At 44.1% G+C, this 25,970-nt stretch overlaps 1 long non-coding RNA gene across 1 annotated transcript; it reads left to right on the forward strand.

The window, feature by feature from the left end:
* Positions 1 to 478: 478 nt before the first annotated feature.
* Positions 479 to 23,760, forward strand: LOC125916310 (uncharacterized). The gene is made up of 3 exons (XR_007455867.1): positions 479 to 2,612; positions 3,322 to 3,393; positions 19,043 to 23,760. It is a non-coding gene; the product is annotated as an uncharacterized LOC125916310 (long non-coding RNA).
* Positions 23,761 to 25,970: the final 2,210 nt, after the last annotated feature.

The following is a 25,970-nucleotide window of genomic DNA, read 5'->3' on the forward strand; positions in this document are numbered from 1 at the left end:
TCTGATGTGATGTCATTTGCAGTTTGGGAACGGGCCTCCTGGAGAGAAGCACGTTTGGAGAGAGCGAGAGCGAGCGGAAGTGGAGGCAGCGCGAGGCCGGTCGTGGGGGCCAGGTGAGGGGGGGGCGGGGATGGCGGCTCAGGCCTCTCGGTGGCGCTCCAGTCGGAGAGAGGAGGAGGTTGTTTTCCAGGTGAACGCACGGGGTGCATAGTATAATGCACGGGGTGCATAGTATAACGTTAAGACTCCATGGAAACTTAAGTTTAATACGTTTTCGAAGGGCCAGGGCTATGTTGTTCTCGCTCTTGGCCAGTCCAAGGCTTCCTGTTCGTGCCCTTCCAGGAAAAACAATGACAAAGATACAAATCCTCCAGAAGAGAAAGTTGCTTGGCTGTTCTTGTCTCTGCAGAATGTCAATGTGCTTGGCAGGCAAGAGGAGGGGAAGGACAGCGGATATGTATTAAGTGCCGACTGCATACCTTGATCTCATTATCCAAGAACCCTGCAAGCCTCATCTTTTTTTTTTTTTTTTTTTTTTTGAGATGAGGAAACAAGTTCAGAGAGGTTAGTTTAATTGTCCAAGGTCACATAGCTAACAAGTGACAGGGCTGGGATCCAAACCCAGGTCTGTCTGAGTCCAGTTCCTTCCACATTGGGCCCTGGGCTGGCGAGACCAGGTGAGCACACTGAGTAGGCCTGAATGGCCCCGAGGCTCCCCAGGGTTTTAGCTACTCCTGGGATGAAAGCTGGTCTCTCTTGGGGGTCTGCTGACTTTTCCAGACCCTGGGGATGTGCTGGGTGCAGTGATGTGGAAGAGTCATGTTTTAAGACAGTCCCAATGGTCGGAAGATTTCCCAATGCCAGCGAATCTAGTAAAGACAGAAGGAGTTTGGGTCTTGAGACAAGCTCATTAGCACTCATTCCGTTTGGGTGAAATCAATTAGGGCTAACTGGAAGGTACAGCCTCTGCTCTCTGTTGACTCTTGAAATGAGAGACTGATGGTGGCTACCAGTTATCACGGAGGCATGCTGAGGGGCAAAGACTCTGATGACAGAGTCTAGGCTGTGAATCCTGCCCCTGCTGCTCTGTGGCCAGTTGCTTGGTAGGAGGACTCTGCAGGGTTCTGGAGGGTGACCGTGTGTGTCACCTAAGACCCCTGTGGGTCTCAGGCAACTCAGAACGGACTGGGCCTTGCAGGTTCCACCCGGCCTGACTGCCCAGGCCTGCGCCAGAGAACGACCGGGCGACGTGCCCAGTGACGGCACAAAGGAAGAGCCTCACACCCCGGGTTACACCCAGGGTTACGCAGAGCAGCATGACACTGTGACCTTGTCTTCGGTGCTTTTACCATCTGCTGGGTGCTGCCTACTAGACTACAAGCTCAGTGCGGGAGGCCTTTTCTTCTCTCTTCTTGTTTCCGCTGTGCTTGAGTGGGTTACCTGAGGTTGGCTGACAGATATGTCTGGATCCTCCAGGACTGGACACGTCAGTGGGAGTTAGAAGCCCAGCAAGAGGAAACCAAGGCATTAGGAAGAGTACGTTTTAGGATCAGGTAAAAACTAGCTGCCAGCACAGGGAGGGAAGCCTTGGTTTTCCCATCTGTGGACTGAGGCGATGAGCATGAGGTCGTGCATCTAAGTGCTTAGCAGAATTCTCGGCACATAGCGCCCACCGGAGTGAGTGCATAGCGCTTCTACAACCACCCCCGGCGCCTTGCGTGGTTCTTCATGTCTCCGTGGGAACTTTTACATTTTTTTTTGACTGTGACCCACACCACAACCTTCTAATGTGTGTGCATGTCTCTTTAAATATAACCGAACTATAAATTTTGTGAACTAAGACCCTTACTATGTGTGATGAACTTTGACGGTTTGCATTGTGTTCAGTTTTGTTGAAAGAATCCTGAAGGGGCAAAGGGTTACTTTCTGGGGTGACCGACATATTCTGTATTTTGATGAAGGTGGTGGTGGCATGGATGTCTTTGTCCAAAATCGTTGAACTCTGTATTAAAATGGGTGCCTTTTATTGCATGTCAGTTAGATCTCAGTAGATTTGCAACCCTCTAATTTTTATTGAGATACAATTCACATTTCACAAAACTCACCCTTTTAAAGTGGATACTTAAGTGATTTTTAGTATAGTCACAGAGCAACTGTGACCACAGTCCAAGGTCAGAACATTTTCATTACTCCAGAAAGAAGCCCCGTACCCATTAACAGTCACTTCCCATCCCCCCAACCCTAGTCCCTGGCAACCACTAATCTACTTTCTGTCTCTGTGGATTCGCTGGTTTCAGTCTTGCGTGGCCGGGAGAGCAGCCTTTGAAGTTAGACTGGTTACTGGGCCTCTCAGGGGCCACCACTCACCACAACTGGGATTTCTCTATTTGGTCCTGGCACTGGGTGGTGAACTCCAAGAGCATCAGAGACGCTGGCAGATGACTCACACCCTGTGTCCCCACCTCCTTCCTACACAGACCCCAGGCCCGTTCAGTCCTCCGGAAGTGCCCCTTGCTCTCCTGGTGAAGATCTGGACGATGATGCACCAGTGAAGGAGTGGAGAATGGACTTTCCAAAGTCCATGGGCAAACCCATCACAGAAATGCAAAGAAGTAAGTAAGGTCTCAGAAATGTGTCCAGCAAGGTGGGGGTTGGGAGTGGACTTGGAACAGAGGTTGGGCAAGATGAGTAAGTTAAGGGGCTGTTGCCAGCCTCCTGGAGGACGGGGGACCTGGAGGTGGCTCGTGCCCCATGTATCTGGCTCTTTCCCACACCAAGACTCCACCCAGGACTATGGAAACGGTCCTCACTCCCTCCACCCCCACTGCCTTGGAAAGGTGTGGCCAAAGGAACAGCTGAGGAAGGGAGAGGTTGAGAAGCAAAGGGGCTAAGTCTACAAGGGGGGTGGATGGGAGGAAGGGGGGCAAACCCACAGCTGGCTAATGACTGGCACCGGCTCTGCAATTACCTGGAAATGGGTCTGCTACAAGTGCTTTCAAAAGAGACATGGAGTCTTCACAGGGACCACCTGGAGAGGTGAGAGGAAAAAGTCCGGGAGCTTTAGAAACCCTTTTTTAAATTCTTACCAATAGGGATGGAGGTAGGACTCCGGTGATGTCTAGGGAATGAGTGCACAAGCCACTTACATAATAAAGTTATCATGTGTGATTGTCTCTAATAAGCCTGGAAGGATTCTCACTAACCTGCCAGTAACCTTCAGGGAAAGGAGTTTCACTGTCTACTTTTTTCTTTTTTTTTTAGAATTGTTTGCTGTTTGCATAATTTTTTTAAAAGATATATTTTTACTCTATGTTTAAATAGGTGATACATTCACATAGAAAATCTTCCCATTCTTGCCCTCATCTGCAGAGACACCCTCTCCGCATGCTGCAGGTGAGTAATGTTCTTAATTATGTATCTTCCCAGAATTTCTTTATGCATATTTAAGTAAATTTATATAAAGGTTCTTTTTTTTTAATAGAGAGCATGTGCAAGTGATGGGAGGGGCAGAGGGGAGAGAGAGAGAGAGAGAGAGAGAGAGAGAGAGAGAGAATGAGAATATCTCAAGCAGGCTTCATGGTCAACACCAAGCCCAAGGTGGGGCTTGATCTCGTGACTGTGAGATCATGACCTGAGCCAAAATCAGATGTTGGATACTCAACTGACTGAACCACCCAGGTGCCCCTATATAAAGATTCTTAATACAACTTTTTTGAACTCTATCTCTGGGAGGGAAAATTTGAATTCAAACCAATGACTAGACATAAGGACTCTGGAGATTTCCCATAATGAAATATCCACAGGCAGCCACTGGGAATGAGGTTTAGCCCTCCAAAGGGAAGAGAGCATTTAGACATAATATATGTAAAACAAAAGTGATAAATGGTCACGGGCCAAGAAATACAATAAGAAGGAAAATTACTCCAAATCTCTCCACCCCAAAATAACAATAATTAACATCAATTGAACATTATTCTGGACCAGTGATGTCTAATAGAACTTTCTGTGATGACATAAATGTTTCCACACTATCGAAGTAACCATTAGTAACATATGCCTGTTGAGTGCTTGAAATGTGGCTATTGCATTTGAAGAACTGAATTGCTTATTTTTTTTTTTAAATTAACTTTAACTTAAACATACATAACCCTGGGTGTCTGATGCCTGCTGCAATGGACAGCACAGTTCTACCCCCCGCTGAGTGCGTACGCATGAGTGGAAAGATGTATAAAAAAGACTGCGGATGCTTGGCATTGCCCAAACACATAATCATGATTACTAATTGATTTAGTAATTCTATTTCTAGGAATTATCTTTAAAAAATGGTTATGACTAGGGTGCCTGGGTGGCTCAGCTGGTTGAGTGTCTGACTTCGGCTCAGGTCATGATCTCACGGTTTGAGAGTTCGAGCCCCGCGTCAGGCTCTGTGCTGACAGCTCAAGGCCTGGAGCCTGCTTCGGATTCTGTGTCTCCCTCTCTCTCTACCCCTCCACCACTCACACTCTGTCTCTCTTTCAAAAATAAATAAACATTAAAAAAATGGTTATGACTTTGTTCAAAACTGAGCTCTGAGAATGTTTATTAATGAAAAACTGGAACGCTGTAGGGAAAGTATTTACTGACATGGGAATATGTTCACAACTGTCTTTTGAGTGAAAGGCAGGTTATAAAGCAGGATGATTTCATTAAAATGTAGATATAAATAGCCTAGAAAGATATATTTAAAATGTCTCAGTACATGGCAGGCACTCATCATATATTTTTATACGAACAAGTGTATGTTAATAAGAGTTAGCACTGGGTGATGAAATTATGAGTGATTTTATATGTGCTTCTGCTCCCTTATTGTATTTTCTCACTTTCTGTGGTGAACACATTGAAAAAAGAATATTTCCTGAACAGGGGTGCCTGGCTGGCTCAGTCAGAAGAGCGTGCTACTCCTTTTTTTTTTTTTAACATTTTATTTTTTGAGAGACAGACAGAGACAGAGCATGAGCAGGGGAGGGGCAAAGAGAGAGGGAGACACAAAATCCAAAGCAGGCTCCAGGCTCTGAGCTGTCAGCACAGAGCCTGATGTGGGGTTTGAACCTACAGACGGAAGATCATGACCTGAGCCAAATTCAGATGCTCAACCAACTGAGCCACCCAGGGGCTCCGTAGAGCATGCGACTCTTGATTTCAGGGTCGTGAGTTCGAGCGCTACTTTGGATGTAGAGTACTAAAAATAAATTTAAAAATAAACTTAAAAAAATCTGCAGAAAGAAGTATAGTTGCTAAGTAATAATATTTGAGAGCTGGAAGGAATTTTGAGATGAAAGCACATTCGGCTAGTTAAAGGCAGAAACCCAGGTTTCCCGACTACACACAAACAATTTCTAGAGCCAAGGAGAAAAGGTTGCTGGATTGTCTCCTGTTCTGGATTATCCTGGCCAGGACAAACTCTCTCCGTGTGGCAAACCAGGAGTGGATTTAGAGAGGAGAAGACAAAGGGTATTAATGCTCCTCAGCAAGGTATAAAATATCACAAAAAATCTCTCTTAACAAACTATGGGCATTGCAATCTTTGCTCTAGCTGGGCCTGCCTCCCCTGTGTGGGCCCTCTGTTGTGACTCCAGCCGGACACCCTCCAGGACTCCCTATCCGGTCAGCGTGGGGGAGAGAAGCCTCTGTCCCTTGCAGAAGGAAGTTTTCTGGTTGTCCCCATGTTTTGGCTCTTCTTCAAAGCCTATCCTTTTTCAAAATTCTTAGCTGAATCACTAAGTCTCCACCTCAGATGTCCTTTCTTTTTATTCAGCCCGTGCTTTTGGTATTCATGCTCCACATTGAAACGTTATTATGTGAAATGATTATTACTACCTCAGAGGTCTTAGTTCTGTGACTTAGTCACACTTTTTTTTATCCCACTTTTTTTTTTTAGTACCAGCTAGGTCCTAAGCTCTGGTGAGTACAGAAATGTACAAAAAGTCTTTATCCAAGAGAAGTGAGAACACAGACCCACCAAAAAACCTCTGCAAAAATGTTCACAGCAGCTTTATGTGCAATAGCCAAGACTGGTAGTAACAAATGCCCATGCACAGGAGAACAGATAAATAAATTATGACATAGGCATTTATTGCTTAGCGATACAAATATGGACCAAGGGCTTGAGTAGACATTTCTCCACAGAAAATGTGCAAATGGCCCACGAGCACACGAAAAGATGTTCAACATCACCGATCATCAGGGAAATGAAAGTCAAAACCCTAGTGTGAGACCCCCTCACACCCATCGGGATGGCTCCTGTCAAAATCCCCTAGACAGCTGGAGGTGTCGGCAAGGATGTGGAAAAAGCGGACCCCTGTGCGCCACTGGTGGGAATGTGAAATGCTACGGCCACTATGGAAAATAATAGGGCAGTTTCCCAGTTACTTATGTTCACAAAAGACAAAAGGTGGGAGCAGCACCCTGTCTGCTGATGGATGAACATATAAACTAAACGCGGTAGATGCATATGATGGGATAGTGCTCAGCCTTGACAAGGAAGGAAGTTCTGACACAGGCTGCAACATGGGTGAACCTTGAGGACATTATGACACGTGAAATAAGCCAGCCACAAAAAGCTAAATACTGTATGATCCCATATCTAAAAGAGGTAATAAAGTAGTTGAGGTGTGTGTGGCTGGCTCAGTCGGTAGACGTGCAACTCTTGCTCTTAGGGTTATGAGTTCAAGCCCCATGTTAGGTGTAGAGATTACTAAAAAATTTTAAAAAATAGCTTAAAAAATAAATCAAGTAGTCAAATTCATAGGAACACAAAGTAGAATGGTGGTTACCAGGGGCTGGGGAGAGGGGGGAAAGTTGTTGTTTATGAGGGTAGCGTTTCAGTGTTGCAAGATGAAAACATTCTGGAGATCTGTTGCACAACAGTGTGAATGTGCTTAATGCTACTGACAGTACACTTAAGTATGGTTAAGTTGGTAGATTTTTATGTGTGGGTTGTTTTTTTTTTAAATCACAATTTAAAAAGCTGTCAAGGTCATCAAAAATGAGGAAAGTCTGAGAAACTGTCAGAGACAAGAGGAGCCTGAGGAATATATATGATGACTGAATGCAGTAGAGTGTCCTGGATGGGGTCCTGGGACACAAAGAGACATTAGGTAAGCTGAGGAAATCTGAATCAACTATGGACTTTAGTAAATAATGATACATCAACACTGGTATGTTAATTGTAACAAATGTACCATACTGCGAGATCTTAACAGTAAGGGAAACTAGGGGTGCCTGGGTGGCTGAGTTGGTTTGGCATCTGAATCTTGATCTCAGCTCAGGTCTTGATCTTGGGGTTATAAGTTCAGGTCCTGCCCTAGGCTCCCTGTGAGGTTTGAAGCCTACTTAAAAAACAAAACAAAGGGTTCCTGGGTGGCTCAGTAAGTTAAGCATCCGAGTTCGGTTCAGGTCATGATCTCCTGGTTCATGAGTTCGAGCCCTGCATTGGGCTCTCTGTTGTCAGTGCAGGGCCTGCTTTGGATCCTTTGTCCCCTCTCTCCCTGCCTCTCCCCTGCTTGCGCGCATACACACACACACACTCTCTCTCTCTCTCTCTCTCTCTCTCTCTCAAAAATAAAGAAACATTAAAAACAAAACAAAAGAGTAAGGGAAAGCCCGCCTGGGGTATATGGAAACTTTTTTTTGGTACCTTTTGACCACCTTCACCCATTTTGCCAACCAGCCTCCCCCCCCCCCCCGCCCCCCCACAGCTCTGGCAATCACCAATCTGTTTTCTGTATCCATGAGTGTAGTTTTTGTTTCTTTGCTTGTTTGTTTTTAATTTTTATTTATTTTTATTCTCTATACCCAACATAGGGCTCAAACTCACAACCCCTAGATCAAGAGTTGCATGCTCTAATGACTGAGCCAGCCAGGTGCCCCTGTTTGTATCATTTTTTAGATTCCACATATGAGTAAGATTGGACGTAATTTGTCTTTCTTTATTTCGTGAAAAAATAGAAAATCTGAAAGACTGATTATTAGAAAAGAGATTAAACCAGTAATCAAAAACCTCCAACAAACAAAAGTCCAGGACTAGATGGCTTCACTGGTGAATCCTACCAGACATTTAAAGAATTAATACCACTTCTTCCCAAACTCTTCTAAAAACAGAAGAGAAAACTCTTCCAAATTCATTTTATGAGGCCAACATTACCCTGATACCGAAACCAGACACGGATGCCACAAGAAAAGAAAAATCCTTGACAAAATATTAGCCAACCAAATCGAATACATGAAAAGGATCCTACGTCATGGTCAACTGGGATTTATTCCAGGGATGCAAGGATGAGTCAACGTATACAAATCCATCAAGAGGATACATCACACTGACAAAGTGAGGGATAGAAGTTATAGGATCATCTAAATGAATGCAGAAAAAGTATTTGATAAAATTCAACATCATATATGATAAAAACAAATGGCGAGTCCAGAGGAAACCATGCCTCCACGTAATAAAGGCCGTATGTTTATCCAGCCAGCAAAAAGAGTGAAATCTTGCCATTGGCAACGACATGGATGGAGCTAGAGAGTATTACGCTAAGTGTAATCAGTCAGTCAGAGAAAGACGAATACCATGTGATTTCACTTATATGTGGAACTTAAGAAATAAAACAAGCAAAAGGGAAAAAGAGAGAGAGTCAAACCAAGGAACAGACTCTTAGCTAAGGAGAACAAATTGATGGTTACCAGAGGGGGAGGTGGTTGGAAGGATGGGTGAGATAGGGGATGGGGGTGAAGGAGTGTGCTTGTCCTGAAGAAAACCAGGTGTTTAAAATAAAAACTTAAAGATAAACAAATACACACATGCGTGCACGCATGCATACTGTATGTGACAGGCCCGCAGCTAACATCATGCTCAACAGTGAAAGCTGAGAGCTTTTGCTCTAAGGTCAGGAACAAGACAAGGATGCCCACTCTCAACACTTTTATTCAACATGGTATTGAAAGTCCCGGCCTGATTATTTAGGAGACTCTTTGTATTATCTTTATAATTTTCTATAAAGGTAAAACCATTCAACAAAATAAAGACCTTTAAAAAAATAATTCAGGGGGCACCTGGGTGGCTCAGTCAGTTAGCATCAGACTCTTGATCTTGGCTCAGGTCATGATCTCACGGTTCGTGGGTTCGAGCCCCACATCAGGCTCTGCACTGACAGTGTGGAGCCTGCTTGGGATTCTCTCTCTTCCTCTCTCTCTCTCTCTCTCTCTCTCTCTCTCTCTGCCCCTCCTGAGCACGCGCACCGTCTCTCAAAACAGACAAACAAAAAAATAAAAATAATAATTTAGGCTCTGCCTTGGAGGAATGTGGTGGCTGGGGGTATGAACTTGGAGTGGGTTTCCTGGGTTCAAACCCTGGCTGTACCGTGACCTGGCTGTGGGCCCTAGAGAGAGATGTAACCCTCTCGGTGGGACAGTGTCTTCTTCTGGAAAGTAAGTGGTAATACTAGGACCTCCCTCAGGGGGGAGCTGTGAAGACCAAATGAGATACTCCACACAAGTGCTCGGCACCACCCTTGACTCTTCTATAAGAGTAAGAAATCGCAGCAGACAGATCAGTGGCTGAGAGTGCATTTCAGAGCCAGGCAGTCTGGATTCAAATTCTGGTCTCCAGTGTCTATTTATAAATTTGTGGGCCAGTCATTTGGACCGAGCCTCAATTTCCTTAGCTATAAAAAGGGCTGAATAATGCCCACCCACAGGGTTGTTGGGAGGATTCAAGGAGCTCCGTGCACAGGGTGAGCGCTGGCTCAGTGGTTGCTGCTGGAGTTGAGTAGATGTGCAGTAAGAACCCAGGGGAGGAGCAAACAAAACCCGCCCGGGCGTCCACGGAGGCTGCAGAAAGGGGCCCGCTCTGGCTTCTGGGCTGAGGCTGCTGATGGGCTGCTTTGCAGCGCTCCAAGGTCCCATGTGACCTCCTCCCCCACCCCGTGAGGTCCTCCCAGGTCCCCAGCTTTGGAACAAAGCCTCCGCCTGCCGTTCTGCCACTGTTCTCTGTCTGAACTCTGATTAGGCCCTTATCTCAGCGGCTTTGCCCTGCTTGGCTGCCTGTCACATTCAATTCCATTCCAGGCCTTTCATCCTGCCCTGGCCCGAGTGTCCCCGAGTGTGAGGTTGTGGGACATGGGGCCTGGTCTCTATCGTCCTTGATTCCCACAATCCTAAGCACCGGTTCCAGAACACAGCAGCCGCTCAGTTCATGGCGGCTGAAGAAAATAAAATGAGAAGCTAACTCCCAGGCCTTGTTGTAGTTGGTTTTCAAGGCACTGAGAAACACCGGCGTACTCCCCCCTCCTCAAAAATACCTCCTGTCTCTGGACTCCCTCAACCCCCAAATTCTACAATTAGAGCTTCATTGCTTTGGCTTAAACCAAATTGGGGACCCCATACTTGATAAAAATGCAACATTCTGTATCATTCAGAATCCTAGCAGGAAGCAGAAGGCACACTCAAAAGGGTTTAACTAAAAAAATAAAATCAGACAGTTAGTGACAGGAGTGTTTACAGTGAAGTGTGCAGGATGGAAGCTGCTGGCAGGGATGGTGAGGCACCCTGGGATGTGCGACAGCAGGCAGCTGGTAGTACCCTAGGGCAGAGGAGCCAAAGGGAGCCTAATGGAAGCTGAGCCTCGGAGGGGCCGCCTTGAGGGAGCACCGATGCCGTGGTGATGCAGACACTGCCCAGTGATGCGAGGCTGCAGCGGGGACTAAATATCTCCTTGTTCCTCTCCTCTTGCCCTCAGATCTCTCTGCAGTGCTCCCCCCCACTCCCCGCCCCGCACCATTGGCCACCCGGAAGCCGGAGGGTGAGGGGGCCCAAGGGTCCAGGCTCCCAGGGACAGAGAGCGAGAGAAAATGGATCTGGGCGGAGGGTAGAGGAGCAAACCGAGAACAATAAGCCTTCAGAAGTGACGTGTTTTAATCTTATCAATCGTGTGCAATTCAGCATAAATGACAGCATCCGATCCTTTAAGAAGACGGAGGGGTAAGAGACCAGGGTCCTGAAGATTTAGAAAGAGAAGAGCACCGCTGTTTGGGGAAAGCATACGTCCCCTTACTAAAAAAGGCAAACCTTGCCTGTTTCCTGTGGTGGTTCTAGAATTTCCATATGTCTGTACACTTGTTCATAAGGATGGTAATCTGGGGATGGGTAGGAAACCACCACTGAGCAATCACATGCTCCATTGAGGTCTGAGTAGCTAGGGGTGGTGCTGAGGAGGATTACGGAGCATTAAGTTTCTCCCCCATCTCAGCCATTCCTTGGGCTCCTGCACAAATCTTTGTCATCGCAGGATTTCTGGGAGCCTCAGAGATGCTAAGGTGACCTGTGATCCTGAGTTCTGGGAGAGGTGATCTGGGAGATATCCTTGACCCCAGGAGCCCCCTCACCAGGTCCACCCTGGGACCAGTGGGCCCCACTGTGGGAACTGCCGGGATTTGGGTAGATGGTCTTCAAATCGGTGTCTGGGCAGTAGGGCAAATGGGATCAGTGGCTAAGGCTGTTGGGGAGCGGGGCGGGGGGGGGGGGGGGCAGTAGAGGAGCTCAGGGGCAGAGGAAGGGAGCCTTAGTGTGGGATGAGGCTCCCTTGGGGCTGAGAAGGGCCAGGGAATCATCAAGGGCCTTGGCACAAAAGTGGGATCCAGGGAGCAGGAGTCTGGGCATCACCCACTGTAGCTTGTTGGGAATAGAGGAACTCGGGCCACGCCCCACGCCTCCTGAATCAGGATTTGCATTTTCACCAGATCCCTATGTAATTCTGCTTTGTGTAGTTTGAGAAGCCCTGCTCTGCTGAGCTTGTCTGCTCTTTTCCCCTCAGTGCAGCTGAGCTCTTTCCCCTCAGGGCCTTTTTCATTCAGAAAGTCATTCAACAAATGCTGAGTGACTGGTCCTTGCCTAGTACTGGGATTACAGAAATTAATAGCAGAGAAGCAAGTAGGAAACCGAAACCCAGTATGGAAAATGCTACAGTAAGGATGCCGTCCGTCGTCCGGTGGAGGAGGACCCGCAAGCTATGGTGGGGGTGTGTGGCCAGAGAATGCTTCTTGGAACTGCGTCCCTCCACCCTGCTCCTGACGCACTACTCACTTGGCCCCAATCCCCCTCCTCTGACTCTTTCACTGTTTGTGTGCTCCATTTCAGTTTATTATCTAAGCAGTGCTCCTCTTGTTTCCTCCCACTCAAGCCCCAGTAGGGCCCTAAGTTCTAAATGTGAGAGGTCAAATGAACGGATGGATGGATGGACGTATGGGACAGATTATCAGTACAGCAGGGAACAGTGAGACCCACTGCACTTTCCTATCACCCGCCAACCTGCTCTGCAGACCTCCTTATCCATCTCGTCCTGTCTAGATATGATTTTTGAAACGTGAGTGTTTATTTCCTCGATTATGGGTTTTTCGAAGGAGCACATCAAGCATGCTAGGAGTTCTTGCAAAGAAAGTGGTTAAAAGCGAGGCAGCTGAGTGGCTCAGTTGGTTAAGTGACTGACTCTTGATTTCAGCTCAGGCCATGATCTCACGGTTTGTTAAGGTTGAGCCCCTCAGCACGGAGCCTGCTTGGGAATCCCTCTCTCTCCCTCTTTACCTCTCCCCCGCTTGCACTCTCCCTCTCTCTCTCTCTCCCTCTCTCAAAATAAATAAATAAACTTAAAAGCAGAAAAAAAGGAAAGTGGTTAAAAGCACAGACACAAGCCAACATTCAAATCCTTATTTACTAGGTCAGTGACTTTGAACATGTTTCTTTACCTCTCCTGACTCAGTTTCCCCACCTGCTAAATAGGGATAATAGGAGTACCACCCTCATAGTGTTACCGGGCGGGGGTCACATGAGTGATCTGTAAAGCGCCTAGGACAGTCCCTGGCCGCTCGGTAAGTGCCATGAAAGTGTTTGCTATTCATGAGAACTTGCTGTGTGTCGGGCCTGTGATCCACTGGCCTGGTCTCAGGTAATCAGGAAGGCCAAGAACATCCTCTGTGAAAGGCAGACAGTGGGAGGCTGTTCTTCCCCTCACACACATCAGAGAGTCTGAGCTAAAGGAGAAAGGTGTTTGTCCCCAGCAGGTGGCTTGCCTGGAGCCATCACAGTCTGGTAACCACTTTCATGGGGACTAGAAAGACCTTTTCCCCTGTCGTTCTCATCAGGGCTCTGTGATTGATTCTCTTGTCAGGGACCTCCTCCTCTTTGAAGCCCCCCGGGGCTGGGCCTTTCCACTTCCTCCCCCTGCTAATGGGAAGCCAGTCAGTTGGCTCTGGCGGGCAGATGACGAAACCCAGGCTTGGCTGACTTTGAAACCAATTTGTAGAGTTCACATTTAGTGAGCTCTGAAGGCCAATGTTTTTAACCTGGGAATCCTCCGGGCCTTGATTGGATCTGTGTCTTCTGAGTCTCTGGGGCTCCCAGCCGCCTCCTACACATCTAATGGAATAAGAATCAGAACATGCACCTTGACCTCTGAGACTGAGTAGTGTCGTGTGGAGGGGGGTTCTTACCCTGGACCATTTCAAAGACATTTGGCTGACCCTGCGGCTCTGAGATGTTCTTGGAAACTTGGGGGATTTGTTGCCACGGGTTTCTAGCCAGGCTGCCTCTGATGTTGGGGGAACAGGAGAGGTCTCTGCCTTTCAGCCCAGGGCCCGATTGAGCAGAAGGAGGCACTCGGTCTTGGGAAACAAGAGGGCAAGTGACGCTCTTGGCCAGCTTGGGATGTCTCAGAGGAGCTGTTGAGGTGGCTGCTGGGCCAGAGGTTGGGGGCAGAGCAAGCTGAGACTGTCACTTTCAGGGGCTGACTGTGGGGTCACAAGGACAGTGTAAAACTTCAGTATTGCTGGAGTCTTTCTTTTTTTAAATATTTTATTTTTAAGTAACCTCTACACCCAGTGTGGGCCTCGAACTCACAACCCCCAGACCAAGAGTTGCATGCTCCACTGACTAAGCCAGCCAGGTGCCCCTGGAGTTTTTATTAACTGCCAGCAGATGTTGTCAGCTGAAACCGTTGGTTGACACTTCCAGCACCCTACCCACAGCACTGTCTGGGTCATGTGGGTAATCGGCACCTGGCTGACCTTGACTTTTTCAATCTACCGTTCCATGAAGGAGCAATGACACCAGACTATCTTGGCCTTCACAGAAGACCCTCGGGTGTTTCTTTTTCTCTTTAAAATCTTTTTATTTCAAAACAATTTCAATTTTACAGAAAAGTGGCAAACAGCATATGTATGAAGAATTCCCATATGCCCTTCACCCAGATTCACTGCTCACATTTTGCTGCATTTACTTGCTGTCTCTCTTTCCATATGCGTGTGTGTGTGCGTGCGCACGCACATATGTATATGCAGAATTTTTTTTCTGAACCACTCAAAACTAAGGTGTAGACACATTTACCCCATAATACTTCAATGCATATTTCCTAAGAATAAATGTTTTATTGCATCACCACAATATGATTATAAAATTCAGAAACGTTAACATAGTACTGATCCAATACTATTATTTAATCTACAGTTTGTGTTCCAATTTGACCAATTTCCAGTAATGTATTTTCTAGCCACTTTTCCCCCATCCAGGATCTAATCCAGGATAAGCATTACATCTTGTTGTCAGGTGACTAAAAGTCTCTAGAAATGCTCCTTAATCTATCTTTGTGTTTCATGTCCTCAGGAATTTTCCAAATGAAAATCAACCTGAAGGCATTCTTGAGGCTGTAACTACTCTAAATGCTAACTCAAAAACAAAAAATCCTTTCCACTTGTTGCCTTTGAAGCCTCAAGACAGGTGGGTTTGACAACAATCTATTTTGGTCATGCCTGGCCCTTTCTGGCGTTTCCATCTACACTAGTCTCAGATGATCCTGGGCTTTGGTCTTGGGTACACAGTAGATGCTTAATAAGTACTTGCTGATTTGCCAGGAGACAACATGGATTTGGCTACTGGATCAAATAACCCCAGTGACATTCCAGGAGGATTTTGCTGATGTAGATAGGGGGACAAAGCGTTGGCTCTTCCAGAGGTGAATACCAGGGGCAATAATCCAAGGACAGCAGGAAGGCTGTATCTTTCTATTCTGTAGTTCGCTTAGATTCTCCTTCTCCTCGAAGTCCCCAGCAGGACAGTCGGGAAGCTCCACTGCAGGTTGTTAAATCCACCAAGTGGTGGCGGGGTGCAACCTGGTGCTGTTACAATCCTGTAAACCCTGCCACGTATTTTTTGACCTCTTGCCTAGGGTCTGTAAATTTAGATCATCTCCGCAGGGACAACAGAGAATGGAGCTTTGAAATCAACCTATTTGTGGTTGCCAGCCTCCAAGATGTCTCCAACCTGCCTCCCCTGCCATCTGTCCCTTGCACACCCCCTCCCACATGAATCAGGGCCGGCCTATGTGAACGACAGAACTTGGTAAAGGTGACAGTTGTCTGCCTTCTGAGGCTAAGTCATAAAAGATAATGCAGCTTCCACCTAGGTCTCTTGGCTAGCTTGCTTTAGAGGAAGACTGCTATTTTGAGGACACTTGGGCATCCCTGTAGGGAAGCCCATGCAGAGACGAACTGAGGCCCCACCCAAAAGCCGGCACTAACTTGCCAGTCGTGAGTGAGCCACCCTAGAGGTGGGTCCCCCAGCTCCAACCCAGCCTTCAGAGGACTTCCGCAGTGACCAGCGTCTGACTGCAGCCTCCTACTCAAGTTACTCCCAAATTCCTGACCCACGGGAAATAGTAAATGATTAGTGAGAGATAGTAAATGATTAGTTGTTGTTTTTTTAATTTTTAATGTTTATTTTCTGAGAGAGAGAGAGAGAGAGAGAGGAGAGAGAATGAGAGGATGAGTGGGGCAGAGAGAGAGAGACACAGAATCCGAAGCAGGCTCCAGGCTCCAAGCTGTCAGCACAGAGCCTGATGTAGGGCTCAAACTCACAAACCGCGAGATCCTGACCTGAGCAGAAGTAGGGTACTTAACTGACTGAGCCACCGGGTGCCCCTGATTATTGTTCTTTTAAGCCATGAAGCTCGAGGTAATTTTCCATGCAGAGATCGATAATTGTCACATTAGTCTATTGAAAAGTAAAGGGGTGCCTGGGTGGCTCAGTTGGTTGAGTGTTTGACTCTTGATTTTGGCTCAGGTCATGAGCTCATTGAGATTGAGCTCTGCATCAGGCTCTGGCCTGGGCATGGAGCCTGCTTGAGATTCTCTCTCTCCCTCTTGCTTTGCCCCTCCCCTGGCTCGCATTCTCTCTCTCTCTCTCTCTCTCTCTCTCTCTCTCAAAAAAAAAAAAAGTATCGGGGCGCCTGGGTGGCGCAGTCGGTTAAGCGTCCGACTTCAGCCAGGTCACGATCTCGCGGTCCGTGGGTTCGAGCCCCGCGTAGGGCTCTGGGCTGATGGCTCAGAGCCTGGAGCCTGTTTCCGATTCTGTGTCTCCCTCTCTCTCTGCCCCGCCCCCGTTCATGCTCTGTCTCTCTCTGTCCCAAAAATAAATTAAAAAAAAAAAAAAAAGTATAAAGGTACATGTGACCCAACAATTCCATTTCTAGATATATGCCCAAAAGAACTGAAAACATCTATCCAACAAAACTTGTACACTGTGTTCATTGAGGCGTTATTCACAATAGCCAAAAAGTGTCCAAGCTCAAATGTCCACCCTCTGTTGAACGGATAAATGAAATGCCATTCCATACAATGGACTATTATTCAGGCATCAAAAAGATTGGAGTGCAGATTCATGGTTCAACATGGATGAACCTTGAGGACATCAACCCCAGTGACATAAGCCAGTCACAAAAGACCACATAATGATTCATTTATATAAAATGTCCACACTAGGCAAATCTATAGGGACAGAAAGTGACTTAGTGGTTGCCTGGGGCTGGGGGATATGGGAGAAGGGGAGGTGACTATTAATGGGCACAAGGTTTCCTTTCAGAGTGATGAAAATATGAATTGTACACTTCATATGGGTGAATTGTATGGTAGGTGAATTATATACCTCAACAAAGCTGTTACAAAATTACAAAGAGACAAACTGTACAGGGACCTCATAAGACTTTTTTTCCTGTTCTTTTTAGTTAAGATATTAGTGTCTGTGGGGTTCTTGGAGAAGGTCCTAAGGGACTCACCTGGCTACAAGGTGGGAAAGAACAGCTAGAATTGAAAGTGAGGAGCAGAGGAGATGGTCTGCTAAGAAAATTAAAGAATAACTAACCTTCCAAATGCTATATAGTCAGAATCATGAATCATAATCCCAACAAGATTAGACTTTGGGGAGGAAATTAATAATAGAATCTGGATTCTTCATTAAGTCCTGGTGAGAATATGATGTTTCCACCTCTGAAGAATGACAGCCATTGTCAAGTGCAGTGTTCCTCCTCCACCTGCTGGAGCTTTAGCTCAGATGCTAAGCTCATCGTTTTTTTTTTTAATCACCCCAGACCACTGATGTTTTAGCCCAGAGTCTTTATTTTGAACTTTGTTTTTAAAGTAATCTCTATGCCCAATATGGGGCTCAAACTCATGACCCCAAGATCAAGAGTTGCATGTTCTTGGGGCACCTGGGTGGCTCAGTCAGTTGAGCGTCTGACTTTGACTCAGGTCACGATCTCGCGGTTTGTGAGTTCGAGCCCCGTGTCGGGCTCTGTGCTGACGGCTCAGAGCCTGGAGCCTGCTTCAGATTCTGTGTCGCCCTCTCTCTCTGCCCCTCCCCCACTCATGCGCTGTCTCTGTCTCAAAAATAAACATTAAACAAAAATTTTTTAAAGCGTTGCATGTTCTACCAACCAAGCCAGCCAGGTGCCCCTCAGAATGTCTATTCTGAATGCTATTAAGTTACTGGTTAGAAATGGTCACTCTCTCTCCCGTTTGGTATATGAATACCAATTCGTTGGACTCCAAAAATTTTTATAATCATTATTGTTTAAAACAAAATTTGGTTCTACTTATTCCTATCTCCTTTTTCAAAATGTTCTTTATGAATAATTCTTTATTTTTCAAAATTAGCTTTTCTAATTTTAGACACCAAGGATAATCAAGATTACCTGTAATTATTTAGCATAAATAAAGGGGCAAGCAATTAAGAGTTCTTCTTAATGACATGGTATTTAAGCTAAATTTGTAGCCCCCTTTTAAAGATGAGGAAAGTGAGACCCAAGGACATTTCATGACTTGCTCCAAATGACATGGGTGATATAGATCCTCACTGGGATTCACAATCTAGAATTCTCACTGTTATTCCACGTTGCCTCTACTGGCATGGATGGGACTGAGTAAAATGGATTCAGTATTTTATGAATGGCACCCATGCTGACCATACTCTACCAAAAGTATCAGAGCTGAGATTTAATTATTCCATCCAAATGAAATCATGAATACATAACAAATACATTCTTGCGTATTATATCACCAATGTAACAAAATAAACTCACATTCTTATTTTTTTCAGCCTTAGTTCTTAGTCTCTTATGTTCAAGTGAAGAAATTTAAGGTCATTTTAATTGATGAATGTTTACTCTGGGATCTAGAAGTCTGTTAGAACTCCTTTTTTATAAATCTGCCAAATGAACTGTGCCAGGAGTTTACGCAAATCCTTCTTTTGGCTGTTATTAGTGTCTCCAGTAAGCTTTTTACATTTATGTATGTAAAAAATGCCTTTCTATCATCAAGGTATGTTGGGGATTTCTTTTGATGGGCTGGAAGAGTGGCAGGGAAGATTTTAAAGAGGTTCTTAAAGATGTTCAGGGCTGGTACCAGGGTAAAGCAAGTGCAAAATTTGAGAGAGCGCCCAAAACCACAGTAATCAAGAAAAATGTCATTTTAATGGAATATTTTTTTAAATCAAAATTAATGCAAAAAGATCCATGATGAACAAAACACCAATATTTTAAGTGAAGGTAGGTCCCAGCATGGGTGGGACCAGGAGAGGGCAAGTGATATGAATTATACAATTGCAGAGTTGCACTGACTTATTGAAAATTTTAATATTTGGTTCATCATAGAGCTTTTTCGCCTTAATTTTGTTGTTTTTTTTTTTTGTAAAGAGAAATATGGCAGTTGGCACAAAAACAGACACATAGACCAGTGGAATAGAATAGAGACTCCAGAACTGGACCCACAAAAGTATGGCCAACTAATCTTTGACAAAGCAGGAAAGAATATCCAATGGAAAAAAGACAGTCTCTTTAACAAATGGTGCTGAGAACTGGACAGCAACATGCAGAAGGATGAAACTAGACCACTTTCTCACACCATTCACAAAAATAAACTCAAAATGGATAAAGGACCTGAATGTGAGATAGGAAACTATCAAAACCCTAGAGGAGAAAGCAGGAAAAAACCTCTCTGACCTCAGCCGCAGCAATTTCTTACTTGACACATCTCCAAAGGCAAGGGAATTAAAAGCAAAAATGAACTATTGGGACCTCATGAAGATAAAAAGCTTCTGCACTGCAAAGGAAACAATCAACAGAACTAAAAGGCAACTGATGGAATAGGAACAGATATTTGCAAATGACATCAGATAAAAGGCTAGTATCCAAAATCTATAAAGAACTCACCAAACTCCACACCGGAAAAACAAATAATCCAGTGAAGAAATGGGCAGAAGACATGAATAGATACTTCTCTAAAGAAGGCATCCAGATGGCCAACAGGCACATGAAAAGATGCTCAATGCCGCTCCTCATCAGGGAAATACAAATCAAAACCACACTGAGATATCACCTCACGCCAGTCAGAGTGGCCAAAATGAACAAATCAGGAGACTATAGATGCTGGAGAGGATGTGGAGAAACGGGAACCCTCTTGCACTGTTGGTGGGAATGCAAATTGGTGCAGCCGCTCTGGAAAGCAGTGTGGAGGTTCCTCAGAAAATTAAAAATAGACCTACCCTATGACCCAGCAATAGCACTGCTAGGAATTTACCCAAGGGATACAGGAGTGCTGATGCATAGGGGCACTTGTACTCCAATGTTTATAGCAGCACTCTCAACAATAGCCAAATTATGGAAAGAGCCTAAATGTGCATCAACTGATGAATGGATAAAGAAATTGTGGTTTATATACACAATGGAGTACTACGTGGCAATGAGAAAGAATGAAACATGGCCCTTTGTAGCAATGTGGTTGGAACTGGAGAGTGTGATGCTAAGTGAAATAAGTCATACAGAGAAAGACAGATACCATATATTTTCACTCATATGTGGATCCTGAGAAACTTAACAGAAGACCAGGGAGGAGGAGAAGGGGGGTGGGGAGTTACAGAGAGGGAAGGAGGCAAACCATAGGAGACTCTTAAAAACTGAGAATAAACTGAGGGTTGATAGGGGGTGGGAGGGAGGGGAAAGTAGGTGATGGGCATTGAGGAGGGCACCTGTTGGGATGAGCACTGGGTGTTGTATGGAACCTATTTGACAATAAATTTCATACTTAAAAAATTTAAAAAAGAAAAGAAAAACGTGGCAGTAAAATAGTATTTATCTTGATTTCTGAGATGTGGGGCGGCCTCTTCAATTTCACACAGGAGGCGAGTGCATCTCCTGTCTCACCCCAGCCCTGGCCTGCACTGGGCCTGAATCTTTCCCAGGGAGAGCTAGAAAGAAGTTCCCACACCCTGCGCCCCAGGCACGCCTGGCTTTGGGGAGCTGAGTGACATACGTCTCAGGAAAAGTTCTTTCCCTAGTGTCACTGGTGGTGAGAGGAAGCTTTTTTCAACCCTCTCTGTTGTGACACGTTTACCAGTTTATGGGGCACATCTGGCGGCCTCTGGCTAGTGAGCAACTTCCCAGGTAGAGTCATGGAGTCAGCTGAGCCCACAGGCCAATGGGAAGGGAGTCTTTCCGCTGAGTTTGCACATTCCCCAGCTGAAAAGTAAGATTTCTGAAGAGTCCTAATGAAGGCCCAAAGAACTGAAAGTACACATCACACACTTAATGATACTTGTCAAGTTGAATTAAACTTGGCTTTTGTGTAACCTGAATGTCCTCACATGCTCCGTGTTTCTGGGGTTACTCTTCCTCTAACAGACACACGAGAGGCTTGGAGGCTTGCGTAAACGTTGGGGTGCTCCACGATGAGAGAAGGATAGTTTGCATCATCTCTCTTCTCAATTTCTGCTGCTCTGATTCTCCGTCTTGCCCCTCTAGCTGTGAGGCTTTTTACCCCCGCAGATGCTTTTCTCCCCATGCTCCCCAAGACCCCAGTAACCAGGCTCTTTGTGAAACAGCCTTTCCTGAAGTCTTGTGGGAAACAGAAAGGCACTACAGCATAGTCCTGGACAGGAAACCGTTTAAAATTAAATAAATACATTTATGGATAAACAAAACCTAGGAGAATTCATAGACAACAGATCTGCACTGTAGGAAATGCTAAAGAAGTTTTTTCAGAGTGAAAGGAAATGATACCAGGTCGAAATTTGGATCTTCAGGAATAATGAAAAGCACCAGAGATAGTAAATATAAGAATAAATATAAGGGGTGCCTGGGTGGCTCAGTTGGTGGAGTGTCTGACTTCAACTCAGGTCATGATCTCACAGTCCATGGGTTCAAACCCCACATCAGGTTCTGTGCTGACAGCTCAGAGCGTGGAGCCTGCTTCAGATTCTGTGTCTCCCTCTCTCTCTGCCCTTCCCCTGCTCACACTCTGTCTCTATCTCTCAAAAATGAATAAACATTTACAAATTAAAAAAAGAATATAAGAAATCACTTTCCTCTCCATTTCTTAAAATACTTATAAATGTTTAAAGCAAACATTTTTAAAGCTTCACTTTCTCTCTCTCTCTCTCTCTCTTTCTGGTGAGAGTTCGTGGGCATGCAGGGGAGGGGCAGAGAGAGAAGGAGAGAGAACCCCAAGCAGGCTCAGTGCTGACAGTGCTGATGTGGGGGCTCAATCCATGAGATCACGACCTGAGCCAAAATCAAGAGTCGGATGCCCAACTGACTGAGCCACTCAGGTGCCCCAAAGCAAACATTTTTTTAAAAATAGAATTTAGACACATTATTTTTAAGTTTATTTATTAGTTTTGAGAGTGGGGAGCAGAGAGAGAGGGAGACTGAGAATCCCAAGCAGGCTCTATGCTGTCAGTACAGAGCCCCATGCAGTGTTTGAACTCACAAAACCTGAGAACATGACCTGAATCAAAATCAAGAGTCAGACGCCCAGGTGCCCCCAAAACAAACATTTTAACATTGTATTGTGAGGTTTTTAACTTACATAGATGTAACACTTAATACATATTTTGCATGAAGTGGCACAATATTAATTCCAAATAGACTGAAATGTTATGGATATATATTATATTTCTATGGTGATCACTTCTTAAAAATGCAAAGAAGTATAACAAAAAAGCTAATTGATAAATGAGGGTAGGTTTCTAATAAATAATCAATTAGCCCGAAAAGAAGGCAAGAGAGGAGGAACAGAGGAAACAACAACAACAACAACAACAACAACAACAACAGGAGATAAAGAGGAAAAAAAATAGTAAAATGGTAGACCAACATTCAACCATATCAGTAATTACATTAAGGTTACTAGTCTAAATCACTTCAATTAAAAGGCAGAATCTGCCAGATAGAAAAGCACAGCCCAACAATACTGTCTATGAGGGACACATAAAAGACGTTGATAGGAAGCAGATGAGAAAAGATGTATCATGCAGACAGTAAGGATAAGAAAGTTGAAGTGGCTAAATTAATATAAAATGAAGTATTAAGATGGAGACAATCATCAGAGATTAAAAAAGAAACCTCATAATAATAAATATCACCAGGAAGGTATAATAAGCATACATTACAGAGTTTCAAAATACATGCAGGAAAAACTAACAGAATGACAGAAATAAAGGGAGAAAGACACAAATACACTATTGTAGTTGGCCATTTTAACACCACTCTCTCAGCAATTATAAAAAACAACTAGACAAAAATCAGTAAATACGTAAAAGATTCGAACAACACTTTGAACCACCTCAATCTAATAAATATTTATGGAACAAAGTACCCACCAGAATACACATTATTTTCAAGTTTAAGTGCCCTTGATATATTCACCAAGGTAAATCACATTCTGGGCCATAAAACAAATCTCAATAAATTCAAAAGGGCTAAAATCATATAGAGTATGTTATCTGACGACCATGGAGTTAAATTCCAAATCAATAACAATGTATGTAGAAAACCCCAAATACTTGGAAATTAAGCAGCACAGTTCTACACAACAAAAAGTCTAAGAAATCCCAGAGAATATTAGAAAATATTTTTATTTGAATGATAATAAAAATAAAACATACCAAACTTTGCAAGATGAAACAAAGCAGTTTTTAGAGATGTATTTAAAGCTGTAAAACCTAATATTGGGGAAAAAAGGCCTAAGTTTCACTTTCGGAAGCTAGAAAAAGAAGAGCAAAGTAAACCTAAAGTAAATGATAGGAAGGAAATGATACAGAGAAGAACAGAAATTATAAAATAGAAAGCAGATAAATAATACATTTAGCAAAGCCAAAAGTTGGTTATTTGAGAAGGTAACAAAATTGATTAACCCCTAGCCAGACTGACCACCTTCCCCCTGCCCCCCAATAAAAGAGAGAAGACAGACTACCAATATCAGGAACAAAAGAAGGCATATCACTGTGCTAAAGATATTAAAAGGCTATTAAAAGGATGTCATAAACAAGTCTATGCCAATAAATTAGACAATGTAGAGGAAATGGACAAATTCCTTGAAAATTACACCTTCCAAAACTTATATAAGATAAAATAGAAAATCTGAATGTCCCTTTATTTTATTTTATTAAAATAATTTTTTTAATGTTTATTTATTTTTGAGAGAAAGAGCACGAATTGGAGAAGGGCAGAGAGAGAGGGAGAGACACAGAATCTGAAGCAGGCTCCAGGCTCTGAGCTGTCAGCACAGAGCCTGACGTGGGGTTCGAACCCATGAACCATGAGATCATGACCTGAGCTGAAGTTGGACACTTAACTGACTGAGCCACCCAGGGACCCCCTGAATGTCCCTTTAGCTAGTAAATAAACAATGCATTACCAAGAACTTCTTGCAAAGGAAACTCTGGGCCCAGATGATCTATTCATGAATTCTATTAACTACTTAAGAAAAGTATTACCAATGCTACAAAAACTCTTCCAGAAAATAAAGGAATGCTTTCCAATTTGTTTTGTGAGGCCAGTGTAACCCTGATACCAAAACTTGAAAGACATTAGAAAAGAAAAAAGAAAGAGGGAGAGGGAGGGACAAAGAAAGGAAGTTAAAAACCAATATCTCTCATGAACATAGATGCAAAAATTCATAATAAAATGTCAGCAAATAAAATCTGATGGTATATAAAAATACATCATAACCTATGGGATTTCTCTTAGGAATGCAAAACTGGTCTAACATTGGAAAATCAATGTAATGCACCATATTAACAAAAAGAAGGAAAAAAAGATAATCGCTGGTAGAAAAAACTTTATACGTTTTCGACATCTATTCATGACAAAGCTCTCAGCAAGTTAGGAATAGAAAAAAAGTTTCTCAATGTGAAAAAGCATATCTGTGAAAAATCTAGAGCCAACATCATATTTAATGGTGAAATATTGAATGCTTCCCCCCCAAGCTTAGGAACAAGGCAAGTATACTCTCACCTTTGGTATTCAACATTGTACTGGAGATCCTAGTCAGTGCAGTAGCACGAGAGACATAAAGATTGGAAAGTAAAAAGTACTCTATTTGTACATGACATGATTGTTTATATGGAAACACCAAGGGGGGCGCCTGGCTGGCTCCGTTGGTAGAACCTGTGACTCTTGATCTTGGGGTTGTAAGTTTAAGCCCCATGTTGGGTGTAGAGATTACTTTAAAAAAAAAAAAAACCACTAAGAGATCTACAACAGAAATAATAACCAGAATTAGCAACTTCACATGATACAGGGCTATAATTTTAAAAATCAGTTGTATTTTTGTATATCAGCAGCATACAGGTGGAAAAAAAATTCCACTTACAATAGTATCAAAAAACAGGGGCACCTGGGTGGCTCAGTTGGTTGAGTGTATGACTCTTGATTTTGGCTCAGGTTATGATCTCATGGTTTGTGGGACCAAACCCCACATGGGGCTCTGCGCTGATAGTACAGAACCTGCTTAGGATTCTCTCTCTGCTCCTCTCCCCTTTTGTGCTCTCTCTCTCTCTGTCTCACTCTCTCTCAAATAAAAAACAAACAAAAACATACACTGCTTAGGGATACATTTAACAAAAGACAAGTCCTATACACTGAAAACTGCCAATCATTGCTGAGAGAAATTCAGTAAGACCTAATAAATGCAGAAATATGCCATGTCATAGCTTGGAAAACTCGGTATTATTAGTCAATTCCAGTGTATTGGTATGTAGATTTAACAAAGTCTCCTTCATAATCCTAGCCACCTTCTTTTTTAAATGACAAATTGATTCTAAAATTTATGTGGAGGACCTGGAATATCCAAAGCAATACTGAAAGAAAAAAAAAGTGTAGAACTCATCCTATTTCAGGATTTACCTTGAAGCTACAGTAATCGGACAGTACGCAGGGCGCCTGGGTAGCTCAGTTGGTTGAGCGTCCGACTCGGTTTCAGCTCAGGTCATGATTTCATGGGTTCATGGGTTTGAGCCCTGTGTTGATCTTCACACTGACAGTGCAGAGCCTGCTTGGGATCCTCTCTCCCTCTCTCTGCCCCCACCCACCCCCATCAAAATAAATAAATAAACTTAAAAAAGACAGCATGATTCTATCATAAGGATAACCATTAGGTTAATGGAATAGAATGAAGAGTTCAAAAATACACTTAAGTGGCCATTTAATTTTTGGCAGGTACCAAAGCAATCTAATAGGAAAGGAAAGTCTTTGCAATAAATGATGCTAAACAGCTGGATATCCCTTACAACATTATCTTGTACTATATACAAAAATGAATTTGAGGTGGATCATAGAGCTAAGT

The sequence above is a fragment of the Panthera uncia genome, assembly GCF_023721935.1.
Source record: "Panthera uncia isolate 11264 chromosome E2 unlocalized genomic scaffold, Puncia_PCG_1.0 HiC_scaffold_20, whole genome shotgun sequence".
Classification (NCBI taxonomy): Eukaryota; Metazoa; Chordata; class Mammalia; order Carnivora; family Felidae; genus Panthera; species Panthera uncia.